This window comes from Plectrocnemia conspersa, unplaced genomic scaffold (genome assembly GCF_051122295.1).
Source record: "Plectrocnemia conspersa isolate PC_06_02 unplaced genomic scaffold, ASM5112229v1 ptg000008l, whole genome shotgun sequence".
NCBI lineage: Eukaryota > Metazoa > Arthropoda > Insecta > Trichoptera > Polycentropodidae > Plectrocnemia > Plectrocnemia conspersa.
This window is the reverse complement of record NW_028277172.1, coordinates 10637501-10658242: the sequence shown is the minus strand read 5'-3', so window position 1 is coordinate 10658242 and position 20742 is coordinate 10637501. Positions and strand designations below refer to the sequence as shown.

The 20742-nt window shown below is 34.4% G+C and overlaps 1 protein-coding gene and 1 long non-coding RNA gene across 9 annotated transcripts in view; one reads left to right on the top strand and one right to left on the bottom strand.

Annotated features, from left to right (window-relative positions):
* Positions 1-20742, top strand: part of Cals (calsyntenin 1) — a 144252-nt gene that overhangs the window by 91243 nt on the left and 32267 nt on the right. The gene's annotated exons all lie outside the window — the stretch shown is intronic.
* Positions 18587-20742, bottom strand: part of LOC148232957 (uncharacterized) — a 4787-nt gene continuing 2631 nt past the window's right edge. Inside the window, exon 2 of the long non-coding RNA XR_015810372.1 lies at positions 18587-20689. This is a non-coding gene — a long non-coding RNA (uncharacterized LOC148232957). The remainder of the gene's footprint in view (positions 20690-20742) is intronic.

Here is a 20742-nt window from a genome sequence, read left to right as displayed (position 1 = left end):
AGTTAATGAAAAAACCTTATATTTTTATGGGGGCTTCCAAATTTATAACAAGAACAGAAAACGTCAGCTTCTAACGTTGATAGTTAGGCCGTTTTTACGGCATTGTCTATCGCTTTTTTATGCCTGTACTACACTCTCTGGAAGTTGTCCGAATCGAAGTTCAACTGAAGTTGGCCAAGGTCGCCGACTTCCGAGTAGCGGCCACACTGCCACGAATTTTATATGCCGTCCGGACGGCGGGCGTGAATGACGTACGCACGGCGGCTGCTGTCATGTACAGTTGGCATATTTGCGCGCGATCGAAAAATGTGCCAAATAATCGCAATTTTTAAATTGTCATATTATTAAAATTACGCTACTGATAATTATAAAAGTTTGTGTGGGCACTTATTAATACAATGTCATTGTAAACTTTTCGGTCGTAAATATTCAATTTCCGCAAAATCTTTGTTGGCTTTTGCAAAATGCCATAAGGCATAAAAATGATACTTCAGAATACGAACATCACATCTGTGACTATCCTAGAATTTGTCGCCGTCGATTCTAAATAAGAATTCGTTATGGTGTGACATTTATATAAACCGATCTAGGAAAATACATAAGGATATTCGAAACGATTTTTTTTAACAAAATCTAGTACCACTAATTATTTTTTAATTATTTAATTTTATATGACAAAAAATATAATAACGATATCTGTTAGAAGAATATACTATCAAAAATATAATTAATCCCCTTTGGTGCCCTAAAATATTCAAAGTCAGTAAGAGTCTGTTGAAGTCCCCGATAAGCATGTGGTATTATAACTTAACCACGTGACCACAATGCAGCGCTCGACGTGCGTGTTAACCATAGGACTCCTACGCGCATACTGAAATTGAACCGAGTTACTCGTTCTATCTCAGTTTGCGAAAAAACATATCATTATCTCTCTCACTCTCGTCACTTAACACGCGAGAGAGCGAAAGGGGAAGTATCTCACCGCTCGCGCTCGAAAGAGCAGCTCCGACTTCGGTTTCTTTGACTCCAGTCCTTTTGCCGACAATGTTCGGAAGCGCTCGAAGCTGGCCAAGTCGACTGAATTACCGCCACTTTAGCTCCCGTTCTCGGTAATCTCGGACAACTTCCGAGAGATTTTAGAACGGGCAGAACCGAACTCGACCGAAGAAACCCACTATATTCTCCGTCCTTGGCCAACCTTGGCCAACTTCCAGAGAGTGTAGTACAGGCATTAAACTTATACTTCTATGTTGTTTATTTATTATCAATATGGCAATAGTAGCAATATGTCGTGTTTTTACGACAAACATTTTTTTATATTAAAATTATCCCACGTTCACGGATAAAATGCGAAACGAAAGTGGTTTTGCAATCTGTCTTTACCATTTTTAACAAAATTACATTAGTTTCGTCTAATATTCCACTCTCTTTTTTATTTAGCTATATAGTTATAAATATACTGTTACATAATATGCAATTAGTATTATGAACCGATTATATCCACAAGATAACGATATTGATATTGAATTAATGGAACATAAAAAATTTGAAAAAGTTATGGGTAAACTTTAGACAACAAATCTTTAATTCAAGAAATGGAAAATACCATTATTTCGGTTACGAATGCTACCAAAGTATAATAAATTGATTCACAGGATTTATCAAAAACATTTTAAATTTTTGGTAAATGAAGTCCTATTCTAGAAAAGCTTTTTAATTGCTTGCTATCTATTAAATCTACTTCAACGGCAAATGAACGCGTATTTTCCGTTATTTTCATCAAAAAGTCTTATTACATATTTAGAAAAAAAAATAACAGCAATAAAGAAATTTTAATAAATTTTACTTTGAAATTTAAAAAACATAATTAAAGTCTTAAGCGTGTAACGTAATCTAAAAAAATACCCGGAACCGAACCGGGTACCCAGTTAATTTATGGAAAAATACCCGAGAATCGGTTATTTGGATGCCCTATATCCAATCAACATTTCTTAACACCGCACCAAACAAAAACTTCAAGGGTGTGTAACAAACATCACATGATGGTTTTGTTGAAAAGTTTTATGATGTAAATCAGACATTCCCTAGACAGCAGCTGCTGTACCATCTGGTTTTTATATGGAAACATCTTCAGGTCTTCCGCCAAAATACGTTGCAGAAACCTCTTCGAAATGCCAAATTGCGTGGCCTGCTATATGTATCCGGTATATCCGAATCTTCTCTGACACTTCACTGTATACGTAAGATTTTATCGAAGTTTGCCAGAGCTCCTCCTATCTCGCGTCGTTCCAGTCTGTTTCAGCAGTGGGTGTCAGAAATCTGATGGTTGCAAAATTCTTCGCATGAAATTCATATTGCGTTAGGATGTCAATTATTCCACGTCTTTATGAGTATAAAGCTCCATTGTGTATCATAGCGTATTTCGCATTGTTCTGCTACAATGATATAAATTGTCATTTGCTTAAATAGCAGCCTATTCTTATAGGGTCATAAATTTTGCGCCACCTTGTATAAATTGATTTTAATATATTTTTTATTTTAAGATATTTAGAATTTATTATACATATCATATCCTTAGGTAATTTTATTGTAGTATTATACATATGCTGTCCAAAGCTCGTATACAATTTGGAATAATTCAATGGCGTGGCTCAATGTACTAATAAAAGTTGTCGGTAACTTTTAGTTTCGCAAACTATTATATCATTGGCTTCGCGTATGCATTTTCTCGTTTCCATACATATATAACTTTCATAAAAATATCAGGATTCCGTCTGAAAAATCCAATTCGATTAAGGATTCGTTCGAAAAACTGCTGACAATACGCCATTCCGCAATGAACTATAATATAATCTAGTCGTTAGCGAGGATCGTTAAAAGGGTTATCTTCGGTTCTTTATCGCCTCCAGTGGCAATAGCTAGTTTGCGAAACGTATGCACAATAGGCTTCTCCGGTTAACTAAGTGCCCGTTGAAGTCTATTGCGGCGAACGGAGCCGACTCTTTGAACGGCCGTTGATTTTAATTTATTGATCTTTGTATCTATAGCTGCGTAATTATGCGTTATTTTTTTAAATGAAAATTCTAAGTAAAAGTATCGTATAAGAATGAGTTTTACCGTTTTATTTTATTTTAAATCGCCCATTAGCGGTCTTAAGGCTTTGACACAGCAGAGCGATAAGCAATAAGCACACAAATGAATAGTTAACTCGGTGGTTGTATATTCAGCGCTAAAATCTTGCCTAATGACCTAAATGTATTACATCTTAATAATTCTAGAAAATTTAAAATAAACATCGAGTTCATGCGAACATAATTACTACCTTCTACTACTGTCAACCAAAATTATCTAAAAATGTAATGACTCTCCCAATCTTAATGTGTTCAGTCTCTGTGCTGCTGAACCTATTTCAAGATTTTTTGTTTGATACTGAATGTCACGGCTTTTGTAAAGCTTTGCAATCGTCTAAGTTATATTTTTGTGAGTGATTGATAGTTTTATTCAACTTATTTTAGATTCATTCGTTGAATGTTAACCTTGCGAATCTAATAGAATTGACTTTCACTTACATCACAGTTGATTATCAACTTTAATTAATAATATTCAAAATATATAACAGCAAATACGAAATAATTATGCTTCATTTGCACTAAACAATAAGACTAACCCTTTTTGTAATGAATCAATTTGGCAGGTTAAAGTATGTTGTAAATGGTATTTTATTATTATAGCCGAAGCTGTAGGCTTAGGCGTTTGAAAATTTGTTAATTAACATTCATCAGCTGAGCTCTATAGGGTTATTAAATTTGAAAGCCTATTGAAAGTATACAAGATAAACCTGCAGAAAATCTAAAACTACAATGGGAAAATATACACACATTACTTAGAAAACCACTTGTTGAATCAGCACTGAAATTCGCTAGATATTCAAAATTTTACTAAAATAACATATAATATTTTCACATATTTTCTGCAACGTTGCTCATTACATAAAATTATCGGATCAGCCGAGCTTTATATCAATCCGAATGGCTTGTCTCAGCGTTTTCTCAAAGCAATGAGGAAAACGGGGAATAACTGATTGATAGATAATCGACCTAGCAGGCGGGTTAAACTGGATTTAGGACATATATGTTATGAACGAAACCCAAATGTTGAATTACCTAAAGGGATGATTCCATCCAATGATATTTCTCAATTTCCCACTACATCTAGGTGTGTTTCACGGGGTGCGAAAAACAGAAGTTATCGCCCTCGTGCCGCTTCCTCTTCACTATAAATTATCGTTTTTCTTTTTATTCGCCCCGGACCTAAACTCTCTTTCTATATGAATAAATATGCTGTATGTATCTCTGAATATATATTATATATCTATATATAAAATACACAATATTAAATAAAATTAGATTGAGAAATCTGGCGCCGCGATGGAGAGAATCCCTAGCGTCTTGCTACCGATCAGGGCGTGTACAGCAGAACTTCGATAATTCTGTCTTAACGACGGGGGATGGGTCGGCCCGGGATAATTTGAAATTAGATTGGGGCCGTCGAGAATAATGAATGCAAAATTTGGTTATTTATGCGGAATTGGGTCGGATTTTGTATCGAATATCCGCAACAGCTAAAAAAAACACTAATAGAATCATACGGGCCGCTTCACTCAATTCTATTCTGTTCCATAACATATATAAATGGCTAGACGTATATGTATACTTACGCTGAATCGTCGTGTTTTTATTTTAAACCGGCACAGCGTCCAACTGTGCATCAACTCGTAAATGTAATATAAAATAAAATCTTTAATTTTGATTTAAGTAGGTCGGCAACATATTCGCTGCAATTGTGACGAGTGCAATTCGGGCCAAAACGGGCTCTGACCCGGGCCTTTCGAGGCTCATTTTTACTTTTATAGTCGGTTAGCTTAGCTAGTAAGTAATGCAGATATAAATAAAAGTACATCGTCTACAATTTTAACAAAAGTATATTTCAGTTCAATTTGGGTAATGCCCAAGAAAATTTGTTATAAACGCTTTATAACCCTTTGTTTAATATGCCGCAGCAAAATTATGGCAATTTTCTTTTGCGGCGTTATTTCTATTGTACGACGTTACGCGTTCGTTATGGAAAAAATGTTTTAATCAAAAGTGAATTCATCTAGTTAATCACTACTCAAAGAATTATTATTGCATTGCACGAATTCATGCAAACGTTCTTGCGTTGCATTTTCAAACAATTTTCCAGTGCTCGAGTGAGTTTCTTAAATAACACTATACGCAAGGTCGATCCGAGATTGTGCACAAAATTTATTCCAAGACGTCTGAAGGAATTTTATTTCGTAGAATTTTCTCAACGCTTACCCCTTGGGCACGGGGATAGCGCAAAAAAAGCAGGTCAAGGGATAATGTAAAAACAGTTGAGACCTACATTTTATCATGCCACAAAATTCGTGTTGTATTTTTACCTCTGAGTAGGCAATTGTATATTGCAAGTTGTTGACATTTATCAAGCGAACTTTGTATGTATTGTATTATTTTTTATATACCTGAAAACATATTATGTAAATCTTTATGATTCGCAATATTCAAAAAAAGTACTTAACATGTTAGGTATACTGCAAGATGCTGTTTATATCTGTTTAAATATTTATTATTATTAAAAATGGATTTAAAAAATCATAAGATGCTTATGATTTTTCTTAACGATTGGACATATGTTTTTTACTGACAGCTTCTATGTCCTTAACATCGGGACATTTTTTCTCAAGTTGTAAGATATAAAAATGAACAATAAATATGTAAAAAGCATATTTTTTGTATTAAATAAAATTGGACCGCAGTGGAATCAAAACTTAAAAACACTTTGGACTTCAAAGGGTTAAGACTATGTATATCTTAGAAGTACTTGGATATGATTTACTGTATTAACTTAGGAATGTTTATGTAATAAAACATTTATACAAGGACCACACCATACCTTGATTTCGACTCACTTTTGAACCCACAACGCACAACTATCTGCATATATTTTGCTTAATTTGTGAACTTTCCAATAAAATTTCAGGCATACTTTTGTCTTTAGTTCTTGATATAATTGCTCTGAAAAGTAATCTGTTAGAAAGCCAATATAATATTAATAATAAACATCTTTCGAGCAGATAGTTAATGCGCATTGGCTCAGAAAAAATCGTACGTATAAACGTCAAACTGTCATGTTTTCCATGAATTTCCAACGTGCCCTTAAAAAAAAAGCTCCGAGATGGCGAATTTTATTTTTTGACATTTTTGCTTAATGTTTATGTACTTTGTTGCGTAATTGTTTCGAAATAAACGTTCCATCAGTACATAAATTTGAACAGTCCAAAGTAAGTCTTTATAATAACGCTAAAATGGATCGAAGGGTGCGTTTATAGATATTTTTTTATTTCAACTTGAAATCCTATATCTTAACTTTGGACCCAGTTTGCGGACTGGATTGAGGCAAAGGAGGACGGGTAAAAAACGCCGACGTCACTGGAAACCTTAATCTGGACGTTTAATTTATTATATTGTATCGTTTGTGTTGTATACCTAGGTATGCGAGAGCAGTTCTTACTTCGTTAGGGATTACCGGGCGGCGGAGCCCCGCGGCGAGACAATGGCCAGGAAAAGCCTTTCCGAGTGATTACGCTCTGAGTCGTATATGAAAAACGTACTATCTACCCGGTATCTCCTACCCCAAGATCTCCCTCACCTCCCAGGTAATGAACAGGTGAACGAACCGACGACGTACTGTTCGTTGATTACAAAGACCGATATGTGTGTGTATGTGCGAAAGCCGTCCCGCGGAATAAAGCTGGTCCCGGGAGCAATTTCCGCGCGCAACCGCAACAATGGTGGAAAAATATGGACACACGCCCTTTACCTTTCTGCTTAATTCCATTCCGGCGTTATTTTTATTATATGTTGATGAAACCCGGCCGCCCTTTTGAAGAATTTTTTTAGTCTCTCCTAATAATATAGCTAGAATTCCATATTTCAGATTTTTTATTATTACAAACAGATCTTTCGGATATATCCAATTATTAAAATACTATGATTATCTCCATTGGCACTCTGCCCATAACTATTTTTTCCCACAAATGTCCGACACTATCTGAACCATGTAATCAAACTGGACGTTTCAGACAGAACACATTCATTGTGTTCAATTAGCTTTATGATAAGTTAAGATGTATGAACTATTATTTTAATTTACCTTCCTTAATTTTTCGGAGGCTTATTTCAGTGATGGTATGAAAAGTCCTTGGCTCCATTCCCATTTCCTACTTTGGTAACGAAAACAAATTCTAAAATATTATAATTTGCTCTCTGAAAGGTACAGTAGCTGCCAAGAAAAACTTTTCATATTTACTTGAGAAAAATTATTGCAAATAATACTATAAATTATACAATTTGTGCAGTAAAAAATATAGGTATATAGATGTCTGTAGTCACGTAGTCTCCATGTTGTATAGAAGATCAGGTCTGAACTCGTGAGAATTCAGTTGACAGCTTAGCTGGATCTGGTTTGACGGTCGGAATAAAAAGTAACCGCTTTCTCGGGCTTCTGTGGCAGTGACGTAACTTGGGGAATTATTTTAATTTGTCCAGAAAAATGCATGTCATTTAATTAAATACTGGCCAACTTTTACCCTACCTCTGAAAAAACTGAATTAACATCCCTGATTCTAAACCCAAAATTTTGGGGTTATCCCTCAAAGAAAATCTAAAAAATTAGTCTCGAATTTATCCAGAGAATATTTTTTTAAATCATGTCATTTCAGCGAATAAGCCGAAATGACGTCGTCGGTGAAGTTGCTCGTATCCTGACATCTGTTTCTGAAAACACTGCATAAGTCACCCCTTATCTCGCCTTTCTGTTCCTTTGGCGTGGCACATGTTTGTTACCACAAAATGCTTGCAATTGCCGTAACATATCCTAAACAAACCAACAAGTCAAGTTTTATTCTGGAAACGATGTTTAAATGTTAATATCAAATATTATACATTTTCATATTTAGTACTTTGTATATATTTTTTATGTAATGGTAGATACAGGCATTTGAATAATTTATTATGTTAAAAATACTTCATTTCATTATAAACAGCTTAATATATTTTTATGATGCGTATACATAACGTAATCTCAAATTTGAATAACATAAATTTGCGTTCTACTAAATTCTTCCACAGAATAACATATTTTCTCGTTCTGAAGTCATATTCAATAATAATAATAATAAACACGCGCATTCCCATAGATTCAAATGTAGTGCACACATAATTATCATCAATTATATATATGCTTTCAAGTGGTTTCATCTATTGACTCTTTATATACTATACAATTTCGAGTATTTTTAATTTTTCCACGACAAAACGCTCACCGACATGATGTACACGACAAAACGTTCACACGGCAGAATGTTCACCTACAAAATGTTTACAATATTGAAAATATTTTTTTTTACAAAAAATTGATTAAACGTGGGGTGACCAAGAATAACACATAGTCCTTTCACATTTATTTTATTTTCCTTCGAGTTTTATCAAACTTTTTTTTTTGCCATAAAAATCGTTTTTGAACGTTTGAACATTTTGTCCGTGAATGTTCTGTTAAAAAATGTCGGACACCTGACATCACCACAGAAATGGGAGAACTTATTTTTAATTTTATTAAATATATGTACGTATATGAGAACTTGTTCATTTTATTTGAAACATGATAGTATTCGCTCAAAGCGCTATTAGTTTAACCGTTTATTTTTTTTACTCTGATTTTTACCTTTATTTTTGAAGAAGGATAATATGTGCGACTCTTTGTCTTAGCACTCGTGACATCAGGACTACGTTAAAGCTAAGCTGCTTGGTCTTTATATATATAGTATTAATATTAGCTGCGTATCAATTTGAAAGAATACACTTTAAAAATAGTATCAAGTGGATATTTTTTACTTATGCAGAATTACATAAATAAATTAATAAAATTAATTCTTACATTTGTATGTAAGGTCATAACATGTTGACGAAATTAAGGGCACAAATATTGTTTCTGTAACCACTGATGGTTTCAAAAGACATTGTATTTGTCAAACAACTCAAAAATACATTCGTCGTTTATTGCTTAAATTTTACTGTCTTATTCACCAAGACTAGGATTTAATTTCCGAGTATTCTTGGCTTCAAATAGCATAGTTTTAAATCGTTTAGATTATTTATTTATTATTTTATTAATTTATTTAGCTTAATAGCTAATCTTTACATCTAACAAATTTAGTAAACATATATAAAGCTCGTAAATAATCCTGATTTGAATGATCCAATATTAATATCTGATATAACATGCACTTAATTAATAAGAAACTTTAAGGATATGGTATTTATAATAACGAAAATATAAAAGCTGCTTATTTAGAAATATTTAATGTATTTATATAATTAATAACCAGTTTAAAATATATTGATTTCTTAGAAATCGTAGATTTATATTTTAACGATTATGATTATGATCACGGTAAATGCGCGATCGCGATCAACGATAGTAGAAAGTCACTAAGAAATTTGCTAGATTTGAGTGGAGTTATGTAATTCGCTGAACCTAAATGGAGACAGATCTAAGACGGTGAAATACTAAAGAGATTAAAAACATTAGTAATTGTCGATTTCCCGGTGAATGTTGGCAAATATGTATTAAATTTCAACTATTTCTAAAAACATCGACGTTACATTTTTGCGCCTTTCTCAATTACCTACCCATTAAATTTATCTGTCTCGAAAGACAGCTCATTATTATAACGAATCAGTTCTGCTTTACAGGAGGCAGTTGATAGGCATCAATGAGCTTATAGATAACATTGCCAGAGGCACTAATCAAATAACATAATTAAAGTTCCCTAATTATTAGTTCCAAAGTTATTTTGATATTAAATAAATCAGCCTTTATGTTACTGTAATAACGAGGTATTCTCCATTCCATCCGGATTATTGATACCCGATTGTACGTAACGAGGTATCAGGTGTCTCGCGTCCCCCTTACTTTGGCATCCTAAGAATTCGTTCGGTCGTCGAAAAGGCGATTATTTGCCGACGAAAGTGATAATTGACCATAATGAAATCTAAAATGTCGGGCAAGCCGAAGCATCCTCTTCCTCGTCCCCGTCCATACCCCGTCCTTGCCACCCCTTTGAGCTCCGAGAGATCAAAAAGGAGGAAAGTAAAGGTGTAATTCTTGTTAATGATCGGATCGAATTTACACAATTACGATGCTTTTTCCGGAGTGGCGTTTTCGCGTGATTTACTCTTTTCTCAGCTATAAATTTGTCGGGGAAATATTAATTTATTGCGTAAACCGGCCTTTGTGCGGTGTAATCGCTATTATCCGATCTAAGCAGAATAACGGCCCTTTTATTTATTTTTTTACACCCAGGCCATACCCTTGCGGTCATTTTGCGGTCTGGTTAACCATTAACCTTTATATCGCCTTTGGTGACCTGCCATTAATTTAACCAACACAGCGACGCATCTATGGATTGTAATGTATAATTTGTTTAACCCCTTTCTTGACTTCTTATTTTGTATTTATTGTAAATTAACATTTTTTTTTGGTTATTCATGAAAAGTAGCTTCATTCAACTTAACAACTTTTTAAAATGTGTATAATAAAGACCATTGCTAAGTATTCTGGAAATCTTTTATTTCGTTTAAGAACTCAATAACTATAAAAGCGCAGTTAAAAGGAGAGTTAACTGAGAAAATTATTTTATTTCTCTCTATATAAAAGTCTGTTATCGGATGTAAAGGGTTGCGTTGAATTTCTGTTCTTTTTCTTCCCATGCCCCTTTTTTCTATTGTACAAAAAAGGTAGCTAGCAGTGGAAAAACCTTTCGTGAACGAAATGTGATTAACCTGATGAACTGTTGCCGTGTCAATTTCGGGTGGCACTTTCTAATGGAATGTCAAAGGTGCAAAAATGGTAGTACGTCTGCAATTTATTAGATTTTCTCACTCGCTGAAAAATCGATTCACCGTCCATTAAATACATACTGCGTGTTTTGTATGCTTCGAGCATTTCATTAATGAAATCTTTGATTTGCGCATAATAATGGCGATACCCTTTTTTATTATTTATTATTTTTGAGAAGATAAATACAGTAGAACCTCGATTTACGAGTATAATTCGTTCCGAAAAAGTTCTTGCATATTAAAGCACATTCCCTTAAGAAATAATGGATACTTAAGTTTATTCGTACTAAAACCCAAAAATATTCATATAGGTACAAATCATCAATATAAAATAAACATTTTATTATTTAAATTTATTATAAAATTATTTATATCGGAATCACTGTTCTCTATCACTGATAGCTCAATGGAATCTTAACGTGGAACTTTAATTAGGAACGTATCCAATGACACTTACTTTTGCCTCTTTTTGAGGGTTAAGCGAAAATGTGACATTGCATTGTCATTGATTAGATTCATGGCATTGCACTATTTTCATCATTTTAAAAATATCTCTAATCTCATTTAAAGTGAGAGGTTTCTCACTCTCTTTCTTCTCCTCGTCAGACAAGATCTTCTCTGTTGCCTCATACTGTTATTAGTTCTTCGATGGTCAGCTCCTTGGCATGTTCCTCCATGAACTCTTGAATATCGTCCTCATTCACATCTAGTCCCATGTTCCCAAAGACACAACTTCATCAACAATTGGTGGCTCTCGTTCATGAGCAAAACTGTTTTTTTTGCAACTCTACCCATGATTTATCGATTATGATCTTGAGGCAGCTAACGATGTGGAAATGATTTTACTAAAATCTCTGAGAGTAAAATTTGTTCCTTCGATCACTTCCAAGCATATCTAAAATAGTGGTTTGATGTAAAGCTTTTTAAAGCTTAAAATAACTTCTTTGAGAGAAGAAACTTGATATTAATGAACTCGAATTCCTCCAGTATGTCATTCTCAAGGGTTGGAGAATATGCATAAGCATTATGCATAACCAACAAGACTGGTTGGCAAATTCTTTTCCAAAAGTTATATCTTCACTACAAGATGTATCATCGGATCAGTTGAGGAAAAAGTGACGCAATACGTACTGCTCGTTTATCAATTTTTATCTCGTATTTCGAAACACTCGTATATATTAAGTAAAGCGAAAAGAAATCTCTTTTTTATAGTGAGAAAGAAAATATATGCAAAAAAACAGTAATCATCCCAATAACACGGTAAATTGGGGACGTGCTATTTGGGTACATGTAGTACATTTTTTTGCAATACGTACGTACGAATCAGGCGCGTGTGGTGAGATATACTCCCTTTGGCTCGCTCATTCATAATTTAACAGGCATCCAAATAGCACATCCCATATTTACCGTGTTATTGGGGGGTCTACTGTACAATATTTATTCAAAAAGATAATTTCCATCGCTATTTATGGTATTTTGCCACAATTCAGGTAATTTGTCGATTTATATTGCATAATAAATTATATTAAAAATCAGTGATTCTCAACGTTTTATTGTTTTAATTTTTTTTAAACACTTATTATTAAATTTTGTTAATTTATTTCATATATTATTCGGCTTTTGTGAAAAAAAAATTAAATCAATTCAGAGGCTCTCAAAAAAATATTTCGTTATACTGAGATCAGTTTTCGTTGCAATGAAAACATTTTGTATGGAAGTTTTTCGAGGATAAATTGAAGATTCGTTATACTGAGAATTTCGTTATTTTAGTATTCGTTACAAAGAAATTTCACTGTATTATGAATGTTATAACAGTAGCGGTGCGTAAGTTTTAACTTGTGTGAAAAATATCGTAGGACCTAGTATTCAAAAATAAATATAGGATTAGTGCAGATGTAATCAACACCCAATCAAAACAGCAGTTACACCAATTAAAATACTTCGGTAGTTTATTTAGCAAAGATGCAATTTCCGATCTATTAAACATTGAAAAAGCAACGTGTATGAGCATCTCACTTTGGCGTACCCATTACGTATTTTTGTTATATGGATAGTTCAGTAGACCGGTTAATATGACACTTGGCATACCATTCGACGATTACGTATTTGTCTCACCATACTGAATGTTAAAACGAGTGTCACGTGTGCTATGGTAATTACTACACTTTAGTTTACAAACCTTTATTCATAGCGGTTTCAAATTTACATCGCCAGCAAATTGTAATTATGCTCATATAATAAAAATCCATAGCCCGAGTCTTTTATGGAGCTTTCCGATTTTACACATTGGCCAATTGGCCCCACAGTGTCCCAACACACGATGACACACGTATAAGCCATATGGTTGACACGGCTATGGCCGTAGCCGGTTCGACCCGAACGTGACACACGTTCCCCCTCGATAATTCGCGCAAAACGGCTTCGGTTTCGCAGAACCCAAAAATTATAGGAACGGTGGACGAGGAAGGGGGTTATAATGGGTGATTACGCCCAATACCTGACTTTCACTCCCGTGACGAAAATCACCGTTGGGCTAATTATTTTTACTAGAGGCCGACTCACATGATGCAAGCGACAATGTTATCCTTCTCGAAAATTTCGACTTATTTATCTAAAACCTTTTCTTAACCTCCCTATCCCTAAGCAGGATACATTTGAACCCTAAAATTATTGTTATATCAGCCATTTGCTAAATATTTATTTATAATAACTAACTGAATGGGGTTTACTTTGTATCTCATTTCGGTTCTCGATCCCATTTTTGATGGTTTGAAGGTTAAATTAAGTGCGATTGTTCGTGCGGCACCCACTTTTTAAGATACTTCAAATTGAGGTAAATTTGTATTGGATGCGATATTAATTTTCTGCATTGAACTATAGAGATTGTGTGAACCAGGCTTGGCCTCATTCTGGATCGTCGTGTCACCGCAGTCCCTTTTAGTTGTAGGTTCGGAGCGCGTGTTCGCTCGGGACTAATCGCCGGGTTTACGCGCGCTCGAATCGGACGTTTATTATTTTTAGTGCGTGCTCAGGTGAGAGCAGCAGGGATCCGCAGGGACGATTTTGCCGGGACGGCGGGATTGCGTGCCGCCCGGGACTATTGACTGTTCCGTGTGAAATCCACGCTGGGGTATCGATTGCGTTTCTGCCTTTATGTTGTTACGGTTTTGTTGTTGTATTATTTGATAAAAGCCAAACGCACGGCTTGATAATGTATAATATAAAAACTATAAAAGCCCAAACGGTTGCGCATTAATCGCACACTGCGACATTATATACTTCTTACACAACACGGTGTATTGTCACAAAAGGTTGCATTGTGATTTGTTAGTGAAATTGTGCTAGTGAAATTATATGCTGCTCTAAAATGTCTATGAAACTATTATATTTGTCAGTTGCGAAACGTCCATTTTCTCTTCAAACCCAAACCTAACCTAATGAAAACTAAAGCGGAAGAAGAAGTACAAACAGATGCCGCATCTCGCATATTGCTCCATAGTTAGTCTGCAGTTCGATATTACACATAAGAGTATTGGATAAAGTATATTAAAAACGAAATTTGCTCAATAGGACAGCGGAAAAACAATTATCACTTCTCAGAAGTCAAAAATTCACGTCAAAGCAATAAAATCGCGACGGCGACGGTACGATTTTATTGCTTTTAACGTGAATTTTTGACTTCTGAGAAGGGATGAATGTTTTTTGCGCACTTCTATTGGTCAAAATTCGATTTAGATATGCTTCACTTATTATAAGTCGTGATATTGTTACCGAGCGTTCCAATGCGACGGCGACGGCACGATTTTATTGCTTTTGACTTGAATTTTTAACTTCTGTGAAAGGTCAATTGTTTTCTACGCACTCCCACTGCGAATTATTATTAATAGACTTCATACTGTTTATTGTTTTCTTAACATACAATATATTTGTGTGTGTGAATCTATTAATTACACAAATCTTATTTTTAGATTATACCTAACTTCATATAATATATTCGATTCTGTTATCGCAGTGTTCCTAAACCTTTTCAGCATCGCTGACCCCTTACAATGTGTCTCAAGTTTTGCGGACTCCCCCCCCCCCCCGCGCAATAAAAATCTTATTTTTTAAATTTAACATTTTTCCTCAAATTAAAAAATATAGCGATGTATACATATGAAAAATAAAACATGCTTAAATTAATTTTATTAAACTTAAAAAAAGGACATGTTAAAAACAATAATAAATAAGAAACGGTACTTCTTAATTAGCATGGCGCAACGCTCAAAAACCACCAGTTTTACCCCACTGCGATACCCATAACACTACGCCGTGATGTGTCCATTTTGCTGTTCAAACCCAGAACTAACTTAAAAGAATATAATGGTATATTTGTTTAGGTTAGGTTTGGGTTTGAACAGCTTGAAAAATGCAGTGGTGATTAATTTCCATCCCATAATAATAAATTCATAAACGCACAAATGTTGTAGTTTTACTACTTGCGCGCATACTTATAGCAGTGAGTCAACGCTAGTGTTATGCTTCCTCCACACTCTCTGGAAGTAGGCCATGGTTGGGCAAGAACGGAAAATATAATGTGTTAATTCGGGGCTACTTCGGTCGAGCTCGGGTCTGCCCGCTCTAATGTCTCGGCGACCTCGACCATATTCGGTAGACCTTTGGTTCGGTAACTTCCAGAGAGTGTAGAGGAAGCATAACGTGTATCGCAGTGGGGAGTAAAACTTGTGGTTTTCGAGCGTTGCACCGTGCTAATTAGCAAGTATCTAAAAAGCATCAATATTTATTTTAACCTTTTTTTATATTTGTTTATTCAGATAAGGCGACTCGCGAACCCCTAGTTAAAACCCGCGGACCACGATTTGCGGAACACTTTCGTTTACTATTCGATATTCGAATATTTGGAAACTAATGACTATGTAGAAAAGAGTGGAATATCTACACTTTTTTGTGATTTATTCCTTTACTGAAATCCAACTTTGCTTTTCAGGCTTTTGCTCGTTATTATTATATTAGGTTGTCCAATAAATGCTTATAGTTTTTGCGACAGCAAATCTTTATTTATGTACTAATTCTATTTGGAAATAAAATAATCTATTATGTAAATTTTTTAATCTACCAACGTTCCGGTAGTTATTCGATTCTTCGCTGATGAACCAGTTTTATAGGCATTTCATTATCATCATCGTTAAACCACAAAGTTTGAAAGCGATTGGAAAAGATAAAAATCCGAAGGAGCAATATCTGGTGAATACGGTGATGCTGAAACCTATTTCCTTAATAATGACAATTATTGTGAAATATCGAGCGTTGTACTACAATTCGGTCGTCTTTCATCAACTGCTTCTATCAGTCCTCGAAGTTATTGACAGTTAACATCAGCTGTTATTGTGCGGTTCCTTTCAAGAAGTTTCTAGTATATTACTCTTTTCAAACCCTCACTAAACAGTAGTGAAAATATTATTTGACGCGCATATTTTCCTGCTGATCATTATTTACTCATTTTTTCCTTGCTTCATGTTTTCATAAAGGCACGGTTTTTCATCCACTGTGATGATTAGAGTAAGAAATTGTCGATGCTGAGTTGTCGAACAAGCAAAAAGGCGCATACATGCAATTGCTGGCTGGTTAAATTTCGGTTGAGTGTGTGAGGTTTGTATACATCCAACTTTTTAACTTTTCTTGTTGAATTCGAATAGTAAAACAGTGCTATGAACACACTTGTTGTTCACTAATTCCTATCTTGTTTGACGGTTGTCCGCTTAGAGAAGAGCTTCTAAACGCTTTTCGCTTAAATTCACTCAAGCTGAATTCACCCTCTTTAAAGCGATTAAACCATTTCTGAGCTGTTCTTTCTACAACAAAGCCATGTCCGTAGACAGCGCTTATGCTACGAACGTTTTTTGGCATTACAGCCACGTTTTAATTCGTAGACAATGAGATGTAGATGATCCTGCACCTCAATTAATTTTAGATTAAACTACTAAAAATAATATTAATATTTGAAGTAAGAAAATATAATATATATGACATTAATTAAATGAGGCAATCTTATTGGTTAACCTAATTTATGACACTTTCCTGATATGCATGTGTATATGCAATATTTCTTAAATTTAGTAGGTTTCATGCTATTGCTACAGAGTATTTTTTGATTTTCGTTTTGCTAAGAAATCATGTTTTTTTTTGTATTACATTTCCATTGACATTTTACTGACTTATTAAACAATTTTTGTTACAGGCAACTTACACATCACTTAAAATCTTGTCTATACCTAGCAATTGCAATGTTTAGACCAATAAATATACTATTTGAAAATCTTATTTGAACCAATTTACGTTTATATAAATATAGAGAGAGGTGGAGAACGTCTTCCGCCGGTCGATGCCTCGCCAATCGCTGTGTAATTTTAAACTCAACATAACATAGTAAATACAGTATTTTCAGCTGCTAATCTGTGTCTGTGTATCTCGCCAAATATACCGCCACAAACACTTGAACTAAAATCCCATATAATGTTATTGAATATACGTATTACATTAGAACTTAAGAATATACGTTTTTCGCGGTTCAGCCTATACTATTTGTGCAGCCTAGACGATAGTCATGGGTTGTTGAGACACATACAATTTTTTTTTTTTCAAAACTTATGTAAATAGTCTATGTCTCGTTCCTATATATTTATTTAAATTTGATTGAAATCTTACTGTGATACAGTGACATTTAATTACCGTTAATAAAAGAGTTTTCCACTGGTCGATATTTATTGTACATCAGAGATTGCTTAAACTTTTCGTTATTTTTACATTTATTATTGTTGGCTCCAGGCATTGGCGTGACATAGTTTTCCATTTCCTATTTTAATTTTTCATTAATAATGTTTATAATATGTGTTAATTTAATAAACTATTTTTGCTTTTGCAATTACATTTTCCAAATTTCACCATTCATCGGCTCATATGTGTGTATGTGTGCTGTATAACAATATTGCGTGGAATTTTAACTGACCCAAAAACGTGTTTGCTGAAAAATTTACTGCACACGTGCTGGGCGTTCGTGGTACGTAAAAACATCACGAAGGCTTTCACTGGTGCAGACGTCGCAAACATTTGCGCCGCGGGTGATATTGATTTTTTCACGACGTAATTATTTCACGCGGGCGGTTTCATCAAAACGCTCGTTATTAATAATGGACGCTCGTTATTCTTTCTTGCGAATTTAGCCTTCTTTTGTGTGATAAAAAATGAATGTTTTACTTCGATTGTTAACGTAACACATAAAACGTTTACGTTATATGTACCAAAATACCTACTCATCGATCCAGAATATTGCTTCTTGATTCAATGGTTTTAAAATATTCGTTATCGTTTTTAATATTTTTATCGTAGGATACAGACAACTAACTTTACAATAACGCATAATCTCTCTTGTTACATGAGCTTCAACAGGCATTTAAATTACTCTATCATAAAAGTTTTATTTACAAAAAAGTTGCGAGGGTCTCCCTTCCTAGCAATTTTGTGACTGGGCGTTATCAGTGTGTAAAAGTTGAGAACTTTTTTCCATGAGACTCTTTTAATCTCTCCATCTTGACACTATAAATTTCAACGATGAGTATTTGCTATTGTTCTAAAAGTCTAAAATGCACGGAAACTCGTATATCCACAATAAAACATTGTTAAAAAGAAGCCCACTTTTTGGTGTTAATATTGTTTTGAACTTTTACATTGTCCTCGACAAATAGCTCACTTTTACAATCCGATCAAGAAACGGAAAAACTATACTTTTATCTAGGATTTAATTCCACTTACCAATTCATTTTTCTTCAACATATATTTTTTCATATCTGTTTTGTACGCTCGAGGAGGTTATAATTACTTAAATATTTAAAAAGATCACATTTTCAATACCGCATAAAAAACGGTATCATTTATTGATACGGTGCTTTTAATATATTTCACTCAAAATTGATTAATATGAGAGTATATGATTCTCAGATCCTCGAAAAAATATTGGAGAGCTTTTGTTACGTCCATTTTTAACCTCGTATAATATTTGATTAATAATACAAGAACTGTATTATACGTCATTGTCACAGTAATAGTATCTTAAAATCATATACCATCAACTGAGCGTCCCTTGCCACGAAATAAGGCTTTCAAATATACCCTGCAAATATTATAAAAATACCATCGAGTGGGTGCTGTACATAAATCATACACCATCAACCTTTTCGCAGACACTCGAAACCTCGACGGTGTTTGTTCTCGATAGAAAAGCTCAACACTCAGGGTCGATACTACACGTTACTCATTGTGAATTTTCCAACATGTATCCGATTTCTTCGAGACGTTTTCTTCTTGAGCTCTCACCCCTCGGGAATAATTCACCCCGTGAGTCAAGAAAAACGAAGAGAACTCGTGTGTCTGAGACCGCACATTATTCATGATACACTTTTTATGAGCCATAGCCATTTTTATGCACGCCACTCTCGCAAGTTATGCGTGCGAGCCACTAAAGACCCTCAAGTGTGACGCGTTAGGTTAAAACCCACGCTAATTCAGATTAACGCTTTTAGGGGTGAGCTCTTAAATAGCGTCGTTAAAAACGCGCTTGAATTTATTCAAAATCGCGAAAGTATCGTAAAGAGCGTCGTAACAGAAGATTGGCAATCGGCGATTGCACATGTGTATGTGGGGAGCTAAATGTGTAAAACGTGGATACTCACGGAGATCTTCATAAACTGTTTATAGTTTAGTTTTCATTTAAAATTCTTCTCAACTTTATTGCTTCCACGTACTATGCCAACCACGTTTTATCGTGATGTGTGACGTAAAGAACGTGCTGATTCTTAATAGTAAATAAAAATGTCGATGACGTCGAAAATCAAGTCTCTGTGTTTAGAATATAGTTTTTAATGTTTTAAGTGCTCCGTTCGTGACTTTGCGACATAAAATACACTATGATAGAAGCATTCATCTAAAGTTACATCCTGACAACATTGAGTGACTGTATTTCTGTGTTTCTTATTTATTGTTATGGTGAATGCAAGGCAAATATTATCGCTTTTCAATGTCGTCTCAATCACACACATGTTCGATGTTTGCATAACCATCCGCGTCTTATTGCAGTTTTGATTTATCTAAATTCGTCAACAGTATTGTATTTTCTGTATCAATTCATTTCATTAGATTTAGAGATCTATATAATTGGAAGCTTTTTTCCTCAATTGAGTAAATATATGTGCTACCTGATATAATTAATTGGAACGAGATATTGCTTTTATTTAGTTATACATTGTTTGGTTTAAATACTTGAAGGTTTGGAAAGCCTGTTACTAAATCAGAACTAATTTTTTTTGTTATGATTAAGTTATAACGCTATTATTCCAGTGATCCTATCATATTTGCATGTATTATATTATGTCAATAATATAACGAGTCAGTGACCTTCAATCGGATCCTTTACAGCAGAAACAACTTCTTCGGTGCGAACTGTACGATGTCTCTGCGGATGCGTATTATCAATTATGTGTGGTGCGAAAACGATCCATTGTTATTCGAATTATTTGCTCGTAGACGTATATGTCGACCGTAAAATATACGTAGCACACGGTAAATTTTGCGAAAGAATTTGCAAGCGTTATTCTGGCGTAAGTCTATTCATGGTAAAATGGCAAACCAAACTGAACACAAATCAGCTGTCAAATTGACTGTCGCTAGAAAAAGTGTTGCCATTTCGAAAACAAACCTATAAAAAAACACC